At 42.7% G+C, this 10455-nt stretch overlaps 1 pseudogene; it reads right to left on the bottom strand.

The window, feature by feature from the left end:
* Positions 1 to 8667: 8667 nt before the first annotated feature.
* Gm14859 lies at positions 8668 to 9049 on the bottom strand (annotated as a pseudogene).
* Positions 9050 to 10455: the final 1406 nt, after the last annotated feature.

Below are 10455 nucleotides of genomic sequence, written 5' to 3'. Positions count from 1 at the left end.
GGGTGGAAATTGGGAAAGGGGATAACATTTGAAATGTAAGTAAAATATCCAATAATAAATGACTAAGCATTAAAAAAAAAGATGGCAAGAGCTAGAAGATCAGAGAGTTTGCTGTGAGATTGTTTTTCCTATTAATGTCAGAAACTACGCCCATCAAATTCTCACCAACATGCCTGCCTATACACAAGCTGAACAAAGATAACTACCAAACAGGACAAAGTGAATTGGAGAAAATCCACGAGGCCTCAACCAACCCTACACGCAAAGCTACAGTCAACTAAGGAATGCTAAGTGTAGGAGAAATAGTCTTCCCCAGGGAAGAGCGCATGAATGGGTTCTCCAATACCAAATGCTCAGCCCTGAAAGCATATACACAGTAACACTATACAGACTGAGCAAGTTATAGCTATGTAACTAGAAACATATATGTATATACATACATGCGTGTAACAAGCACTACTGCTAAGAGAAGCCATGAATTTAACAGAAAACAGAGAGGGGTATATTTGGAGGGAGGAAAGGGAAGGGGGAAATGATGTCATTATATTATAATCTCAAAAAATATAATATTAATAATAAATTAAAAGGTATCGAGGAATGGTGGCGCACACCTTTAATCTTAGCAATTTGGGAGGCAGAGGCAGGTGGATTTCTATGACTTTGAGGCTACCCTAGTCTACATAACAAGATATAAACTGACAAGGCTCACATAGTCAGACCCCATCTCTCAAAAACAAACAAAGAAACAAAATAAAAAACAGGGGGTTGGAGAAATGACTCTTCCAGAGGAGCCAGATTAAATTTCCAATGCCCACATGGCATCTCACAACTCTCTCTAACTCCAGTTCCAAAGGATCCAACATCCTTACACAGACAGACATGCAGGCCAAACATCAATGCATATAAGGTAAAAAATAAATAAATACTCTTTAAAAACAAAGAAAAGGTGAAAAAACAAACCACTATCTAGGAAAATACTTGAAATGATGTTTGATAAAGAGTTATATTGATAAAGTATAAAGAACTCTCATATACAATATTTCTAGAAAATCAACAGAGCCAGCAGAGTGACACATGCCTGCAATACCAGCACTCCTGAAATCAGGAGATGGAGGATCAGAAGTCCAGGGTCACTGGACATCTTGAGCTCAAGGCAAGTCCAGGCTTCATGAGACCCTACCTTGAAAAAAAGGGAAAGAAAAAGGAGCCAGAAAGACGACCCCTGTTTTTGCAGATGATTGAAGGCAGGTTCCAGCAACTATGTCAGGCAATTCACAGCCTGAAACTCGAGCTCTGGGAGACCCAGTGTCCTCTTCTGCCTCCCAGAAGACACTGTGACCACATGCACAAACCCACACAGACACACATAGACACATAATTTGAAATTTTAAAATAATAAATCTGGGGGTCAGTGGTTAAGAGCATGGCTGACTGGTTAAGAACACAGGCTTGCCGGGCATGGTGGCGCATGCCTTTAATCCCAGCACTTGGGAGGCAGAGGCAGGTGGATTTCTGAGTTCGAGGCCAGCCTGGTCTACAGAGTGAGTTCCAGGACAGCCAGGACTACACAGAGAAACCCTGTCTCGAAAAGAGGACCCACTACCCTGTGGAGGCTCACAAAAGTCTGTATGTAGCACAAATTCCAGAGGATCCAGCGTTCTCTCTTGACCTCACAGGTACCAAGTAGGAATGCAGTTCACTTACATAATGCAGACAAAACACTCATCACATCTCTAAAATACATATAAGGACTGGAGACAGCTCAGTTGTTTAAAACACTGGCTACTCTCCCAGAGAACCCAGGTTCCATTCCCACCACCCACAACTGTCTATAACTCCGACTCTGTCACCCTCTTGTGGCCTCTTCAGGTACTGCAAGAATTTGGCGCACAGACGTAGACACCCATTCACATAAGACAATAAAAATGAATTTGAGCCGGGCGTGGTGGCGCACGCCTTTAATCCCAGCACTCGGAAGGCAGAGGCAGGCGGATTTTTGAGTTCAAGGCCAGCCTGGTCTACAAAGTGAGTTCCAGGACAGCCAGGACTACACAGAGAAACCCTGTCTCAAAAAAAAAAAACAAAAAAAACAAAAAACAAAAACAAAAACAAAAAAACAAAACAAAAAAACCAAAAAACAAAAAAAAATGAATTTTACAAAATATATTAAAACTACATTTTTTTTGAAGAAAAGGAAATTCAGCATTTTCAGGAAATTAAAGCATATGCCATTAATCCCAGCATTCTGAAGGCAGAGGTAGGTGGCTTTCTGAGTTTGAGGCCACCTGATTCTGATCTACAGCGTTCCAGTCAGCCAAAAACTATGTAGTCAGATTCTACTACACCAGTTGGGCTGGTGAGATGGCTCAGTGGGTAAGAGCACCCGACTGCTCTTCTGAAGGTCAGGAGTTCAAATCCCAGCAACCACATGGTGGCTCACAACCATCGAGATCTGACTCCCTCTTCTGGTGTGTCTGAAGACAACTACAGTGTACTTACATATAATAAATAAATAAGTCTTTAAAAAAAAAACAAAAGAGCAGAAGGAAGCGAGGGAGGGAGAGAAAAGGAAAAAAGAAAAGAAGGAAAAAAGAAAAAGAAAAGAAGCAGTTTAAGCAGTTTAGTTGGACTGGTGAGATGGCTCACTGACTGCTCTTCTGAAGGTCCTGAGTTCAATTCCCAGCAACCACATGGTGGCTCACAACCACCCGTAACGAGATCTGACTCCCTCTTCCTGGTGCATCTGAAGACAGTTAGAGTGTACTTACATATAAATCTTTGGGCCAGAGTGAGCCGACTTGACCATAGCAAATGGGGCTGACCAGAGGGAGCAGAGGTCCTAAAAATTCAATTCCCAACAACCACATGAAGGCTCACAACCATCTGTTTAGCTACAGTGTACTCATATACATAAAATAAATAAATAAATCTTTTTTAAAAAGAAGCAGTTTAGTTTTGAAAATGGATAAAAATAATTGATCAGATATTTAAGCATAGAAAATATATAGATATTTTTCTTAAAAGCATAAATACGGAAAACTACAGAGATGGTCCATTGGTTAAGAGCATTTGTTGCTCTTGCAGAAAATCTGGGCTGGTAACTGCAGAGGACCATATGGGAGCTAGGAAGCCATCCGCAACAGCGTTCCAGGGGATCCAACAGCCTTTTCTGACTGAGGACACAGGTACACACATGGCACACACACATGCACGCAGGCAAAACACTCAAATACACAAAAAATAAAAGTAAATAAATATTTTAAAATAAAATAAAACATAAATATTGTTTGGTTTCCAACCTTGGGACAAGGGACTGAGGTGCATGCTTTACATATGAAAGCAGACCTGGCCTCCAGGTTCTCCCAGCATCCATCACTCCCCAACTGGGGCCGGGCTGCTCTTTGCCCAGAGGCTCTTCCCTGTATAATCCAGACCTTTTGCTCTCTCTCTCTCTCTCTCTCTCTCCTTTTCCTTCTCCCCCTCCCACATCGCCACACATGTGATTTTTCTCTCTCTCTTTCTCTTCTCTCTCTCTTTCTCCTCTCCTCTCTCTTGGTTCCCATGGGGCCAGGCAACTTCCCAAAAGCAGCTTCCCAATAAACCTGCATATACAGTATATAATATATTTATATATGATATATAGTATATATGATAAATAGTATATATTTATATAGTACACATAATATGTAGTATATATTATATATATTTAAATCTGGCTGAAATTGGCTCATTTCACCTGTCGAAAAATTACTTATCAAATATATTGAGCATCATTAGTTACAAGAGAAATACAAGACACAATAATATTTCAGAATTTAGGCAGAATATGGTGACTGTCCTACTTTGTTTTGATAAACACCATGACCAAAACGAATGTGTGGAGGATAGAGTTTCTTTCACCTCACAGCTTATAGTCCATCATGAAAAGAAAGTCAGGACAGGAACTCAAGCCAGGAACTGAAGTGGAGAGCGTGGCGGCATGCTGCTTACTGGCTAGTTCTCCATGCTCAATTCAGCTACTTTTCTCAATGGTGGTACCAACCCACAGTGACCATCAATCAAGAACATGCCCCCACAGAGTTGTCTACCAACCAATTTGATGGAGGCACATTCCTCAATTGAGGTTCATCTTCCCAGATGACCCCAGGTTGTGTTTCTGGTTCACAAAAGTTAATTTGTTGTGGCATACACCTGTGATTCCAGCACTCAGAAGACAGAGTCAGAAAGATCATGAGTTCTAAGCCTGGGCTAGAAAGTCTCTCTCTCTCTCTCTCTCTCTCTCTCTCTCTCTCTCTCTCACACACACACACACACACACACACACACACACCACAGAGAGACACAATACTCTGCATCTTGTTAGAACAGGTAAAAAACAAAAGATTGGCTTTCACAGACAACAAAAGAGAAAAGAAAAAGAACTGTGTGCTATTAAATTTTAACTTTGGTGTAATAAAGGAGTCAAGAAGGTGAAGAAAGACTCCACAAAAGAAAAGTATTTGCAAATCCTGTATTATATTTGATAAGGGATAAATATACAAAATCTGTGAAGGATTCCTAAAACCCAAGAATAACAGCAAACAACCTAATTTGAACATGGCTCGAGGCATCTCAGTGTGGCAGGGCATGTTCAGCACTCAGAGGCAGACGTGGGGGATGGCCACCCTCAGGTACACAGTGAGTTCCAGGCTATCCAGAGCCACATTGCCAGACTCTGTCTCAAAACAAAAACAGAGAAAACAAATCGGTGAAATAGTGTTTCTCCAAAGAAGATAAAGGGCCAACAGACGCTTGAAACAACTCTCAAACTCACTCATTTGAGTAGTGCAAATCAAAGCCACAAAGAACGGCAAGTGGCAGAGAAAAGAAATCAATGCCACAGATGCCACCTTACAGCCTTTAGTAGTACAGTTATTAAAAACAGGAGCCTGGGCTAGGACCGTGACACAGTGCTTCCCTTGTATGGGACAGACTCAGTGTTGGATTCCCAGCACTGGGGAAAACTCACTATCTGGAGTGTAGTCTGTGGTAGAGCACTTCCCTAGTGTGTGTACATGGCTCTGGGTTTCATCCCTAGCACCACGGAATAGAAAAATAAGTGTTAGTGAGACTGTGAGGAAATATGGACCTTGGTGCATTATTGGTAGGAATGGCAGTTCCTCGAACGTTAGACATAAAATCACCATAAGTCAATAGTTCCACTTTGAGGAATACACCCCAAAGCATTGAAAGCAAGATCTCACCAACCTATACACAGGATGGAATATTATTCAGCCCTAATAGGGAATGAATAGGTACTGACAGGTACTACAACATGGATAAACTCTGGAAGCATTGTTCTAAAGTAATTGAAGCAGACAGAACATGACAAGCACTGTAAAATTCCACCTTTTTGAGATATTTTACAACAGGAAGAAATGATGACAGAGACAGGAAGTAGAATCCAGGTATGGTGGCCCGCATCTGCAACATCAGTACCCAGGAGGGTGAGGGAGATGGAGGGACTTCAGTTCAAAGCCAGATACATAGTAAAACTCTATCTTTTAAATAAAAAGAAAGAGAGAGAGAGAGAGAGAGAGAGAGAGAGAGAGGAAAGAAGGAAGGAAAGAAGGAAGGAAGGGAGGGAGGGAGGGAGGGAGGGAGGGAGGGAGGGAGGGAGGGAGGGAGGGAAAAAAGAAAGAAGAAAAGAAAGGAAGGAAATTGGGGAGCAGGGTGACAAGAGAGAGGAAGGGATTAAGCAAAGTTAGAGCTATATGAAAAACTTTTGGACATCTACTATTTAAAAAAACATGAAAGAACCCAGTTATAGCTCTCTCTTGTGAGACTATGCCGGGGCCTAGCAAACACAGAAGTGGATGATCACAGTCAGCTATTGGATGGGTCACACGGCCCCTAATGGAGGAGCTAGAGAAATTACCCAAGGAGCTATAGGGAACTGCAACCCTATAGGTGGAACAACAATATGAACTAACCAGTACCCGGGAGCTCTTGTCTTTAGCTGCATATGTATCAAAAGATGGCCTAGTCAGCCATCACTGCAAAGAGAGGCCCATTGGACTTGCAAACTTTATATGCCCCAGTACAGGGAAACGCCAGGGCCAAAAAGGGGGAGTGGGTGGGTAGGGAATTGGGGGGGTGGGTATGGGGGACCTTTGGGATAGCATTGAAAATGTAAATGAGGAAAATACCTAATAAAAAAAGAAAATAAAAATAAAATAAAATAAAATAAAAAAACATGAAATTTACTCAATAACTCCAAGTGTTACATTATCTTTTTTTTTTTAATGTACATTGATGTTGAGGGTGTTGGATCCCCTGGAACTAGAGTTACAGACAGTTGTGAGCTGCTATGTGGGTGTTGGGAATTGAATGTGGGACCTCTGGTAGAGCAGCCAGTGCTTTTTTGTTTGTTTGCTTTATTTTTTGTTTGTTTGTTTGTTTTTTGGTTTTTTGAGACAGAATTTCTCTGTGTAGCCCTGGCTGTCCTGAAACTCACTCTGTAGACAAGGCTGGCCTCGAACTCAGAAATCCACCTGCCCCTGCCTCCCAAGTGCTGGGATCACAGGCGTGTGCCACCACTGTCTGGCGCAGCCAGTGCTCTTAACTAGCCCAGAAACCCAGTATTTTTACATTTTACAAGATTTATACATTTTTATGTGTGGGGTGTGCTTTTCCTGCATGGATTTCTATGCACCACATGCATGGAGTGTCTGTGGAAGCTAGAAAAGGATGTTAGAGGCCCTGAAGCTAACTAGAGTCACAGGCTAAGAATTGAACTGGGGTCCTCTAGAAGAGTAGCCAGCATTGAGCCATCTCTCCTCATTTTTTTTCTTAAAGACCTATGGTTTATTATCTTTAATTGTGTGTATGTGTGTGTGTTTTCGTGTGTGTTTTCGTATGTGTGTGTGTGTGTGTGTGTGTGTGTGTGTGTGTGTGTGTGTAAGTGCATGTGCCCAAGGAGGGTAGAGATGTAGAGATGTCTGTGGTGGTTTGAATATGCTTGGCCCATGGGAAGTGCTACTATTAGCATTAGGAAGTGTGGCCTTATTGGAGTGGGTGTATCCTTGTTGAAGGAAGTTTGTCACTGTAGGGCTGCGCTTTGAGGTCCTATGGGCAGGATCCCCTCAGGACAGAAGAGCCCCTCCTCCTAGCTGCCTGCATAAGAGAGACTCCTGGCTGCCTTCGGATCAAAATGTAGAACTCTCAGCTCAGCTCTTCCAACACCATGTCTTCCTGCAAGCTGCCAGGCTTCCTGACATGATGATAATGGGCCGAACCTCTGAACCTGTAAGCCAGCCCCAGTTAAATGTTCTCCTTTGTAAGAGTTGCCTTGCTCATGGTATCTCTTTTCAGCAATGGAAACCCTAAGATAGTGTCTAATTTGTGTAGCTGGGATTACAAAGAGTTGTGAGCTGCCTAACATATCTGCTGAGAACTAAACTCAGGGATGTTCTTGTAAGTGCTGAGCCATCTCTCCATCCCCCAAACCCAGTACTTTGTAAGCTAATTTAAAAATACAATTTAGATGCTATCTTGGGAGGCAGAGGCAGGTAGATCTCTGTGAGTTCCAGGGTAGCCTGGTCTACATATCCAATACCAGGACAGCTAGGACTCACAGAGCCCTTGCCTCAAAAAAAAAAAAAAAAAAAAAAAAAAAAAAGACTTTAGCAATGGTTCAGTGGTTAAGAGTACTTACTGGTATTGCAGAAGACCCAAGTTCAGTTCCTAGGGTCCACAGCAGACAGTTCACATCTGCCTATAACTCTAGTTACCTCTTCTGGCCTCCACAGGCTCTTACACATACATACATGTGCATGCATAGAAGCACATATACATATACACATAAATAAAATTTTTGATTAAAAATATACATATAGCCTAGTGGCCACAGCAGCCTGGGACTCAGGTGGGCAATTTTCTCTCTCTTTCCTGCCCTCCATCACTGTCTCTCCTGTCTTACCCCCACCAACCTTGTTGGGCCTGGGGCAAGCTGCCTTCCACCTGAGACACTGTTCTGTTGCTCGGTGTATATGACATAGCTTTCTTCTGCAAGTTACAGCCAAGGCTCTTGCAAGAGTTTGAGGAGCAGAGTTTGCCTCTGCTCATTAAACTAAGAGCTATGTAATCGGGGGAAGGACCATTATCTGTGATTTGCTCTATAGCTGGAAAAAACCTGGGAAGAAACAGGCAGGTAAGTGGACCACCCTGGAAGCAGAAGCTTTTGCCTAACGCTTTGTGACTTACATGTAATTAGGTCAGTAAGAAGTTAAAAATATACAAATATGGCCCAGTGACCACACTCAGGAACGTGATTTTCCCTCCGTTTCCTGCCTGCCATCACCAGGAAACCTTGGTGTGGGACCAGCTTTCCTCCATCCCATAGTCCGTCCCAGGGTTCCCTAGAAGAGAACTGCCATTCCTTTGTGTCAGCCACCGATACCTAGAAACACACCCAGACAGACTATTTTTAACTATCCTTCCTGTCCTCCATTTCCATCCCTCCTGGCTCAGCCCCAGCCTTGCCCACAGGTGCCTCTTCTCCCACTCCATCTCAATTCCTGGAGGACTCCATCAAACTTTGGTGTATATCAGCTTTCCTTTTTTCCTGTGGCCTCTCTCTTTTTTTTTTCCAAGTCTTGATTTTTATTACTTAAAAAAGTTGCATATCTATTTTGCTTTCTGACTCTGTGCTTGTGCCTTCTGCACTTTCACAATGATTTTCTGCTCCTCAATAGGAAAGCCCGCTTGATCCCGTCACAGACACACTTGGCACACATGGACCCACCATAGGCCCTGCGTCATGACGCGCTTCTTCGTCTTAGACAATCTCAGAAGGACTTTGGGTCTCACAGCACGAACCCCTCGCAGTCTGCCCCGGCACACGCCACATGCGGATTTAGGTGCTTTCCCAATCTTCTTGGTGTAGAGGTAAACAATCCTGTTGCCAGGGGTTCGAGACAGCCTAGTTTTGTTAGAGGCTGTGTTGTAGGAAAGCCTACAGCGGTATGTCAAACGCTGGACCATCCTGAGTGCCTCTGAGCACCGTCCCCGGAAGACTCCTGTGGCCTCTCTTATCACCCTCACTCTAGCTTAACCCCTTTTCTTAGCATCAGCCCCCAACACTTTCCATCTGGGACCTCCAGGAGCCACTCTCCTTCCTGTCCTTCATTATGATTTCTCCATTCTCAGCCTCATCCTTGTAGCATGCGGGTTACAGATGCTCCTCCTCCCACTTCAACTCCATTCACTGGAGACTCCAACTCTTGGTCTAGACCCAGGGTCTCCCTAGCTCAGTCATCCTCTCTCTCTCTCCAGATTATTCTCTGCCTTACTACAACCTACTTTCAGTAACCCCTCTGCCCACCACACCTTCAGTTCCCTGGGGACCCTATCTCTCGATGTGGACAGGGTCCCTTTAGCTCTTTCCTACAGCCCCTCTCAAACTTCCCTCCTAGCCCACATCTATTCCTCTCTGCCATCCATCAATTTGCAGAATCACTCTCTACTAGGCAACCCATAGTCCCCACACTTTCCTTAGACCCAGAGAGGTCAACAAAAACCAACAATGGGACATCCATTGAGCAAAGACAAGACCAGATATCAACACCTAGAATCAACTCAGTCATCCAAGGGCCAGATGCCTAGACATGAGCACAAAAACAAAGACATTACCAAACAAGACCCTATGCCTCCACCAGAACACAATAATCCTACCAAACAGTAGACCCTCCAAAATGCAATATAGCTGGAGCATTAGACAATGATTTCAAAGAGCAGTTATGAATATGTTTAATGACTTTAAAGAGGATATGAATAAATCCTTTCATGAAATATGTGAAAACACAAACAGTAAAATGACATCATGAAAATAGTCCAAGACAAAATTAGTAACAGAATCACTAAAGAAAACCTGAACTGAGATAAAGCTAAAAATGAAAAGTTTAGGAAGTCAAACAAAAACCTGAAAGGTAAGTATCACCAACAGAGTACAAGACATGGAAGACAGACTGTCAGGCACTGAAGACAAGGTAGAAGGAGTGGACAACTCAGTCAAAGAAAATGTTAAATCTAAAAACATACAGGCACAAAACATCCAAGATATCTGGAACACTCTGAAAAGACCAAATTTAAGAATAATAGGAATAGAGGAAGGAGAAGAAACCCAAGTCAAATATACAGGAAATATGTTCAACGAAATCACTGAAGAAATTTTCCCCAACCTAAAAAAGGAGATGCCTATCAAGGAACAAGAAGCATATACAACACCAAATAGACTGGACCAGAAAAGAAAGTCACTCAGTACATACAATCAAAATACTAAATCAACAGAACAAAGAAAGAATAGTAAAAGCTACAAGGAGAAAAGACCAAATAACATATAAAAGCATTTTAATAACATCTTACTTCTCTCTCAATGGAGATTCTAAAAGCTAGAAGGACCTGGACAGATGTTCT

This window comes from Mus musculus, chromosome X, assembly GCF_000001635.26.
Source record: "Mus musculus strain C57BL/6J chromosome X, GRCm38.p6 C57BL/6J".
Classification (NCBI taxonomy): domain Eukaryota; kingdom Metazoa; phylum Chordata; class Mammalia; order Rodentia; family Muridae; genus Mus; species Mus musculus.
The sequence above is the reverse complement of the archived record's forward strand: the minus strand, read 5'-3'. Positions and strand labels throughout refer to the sequence as shown.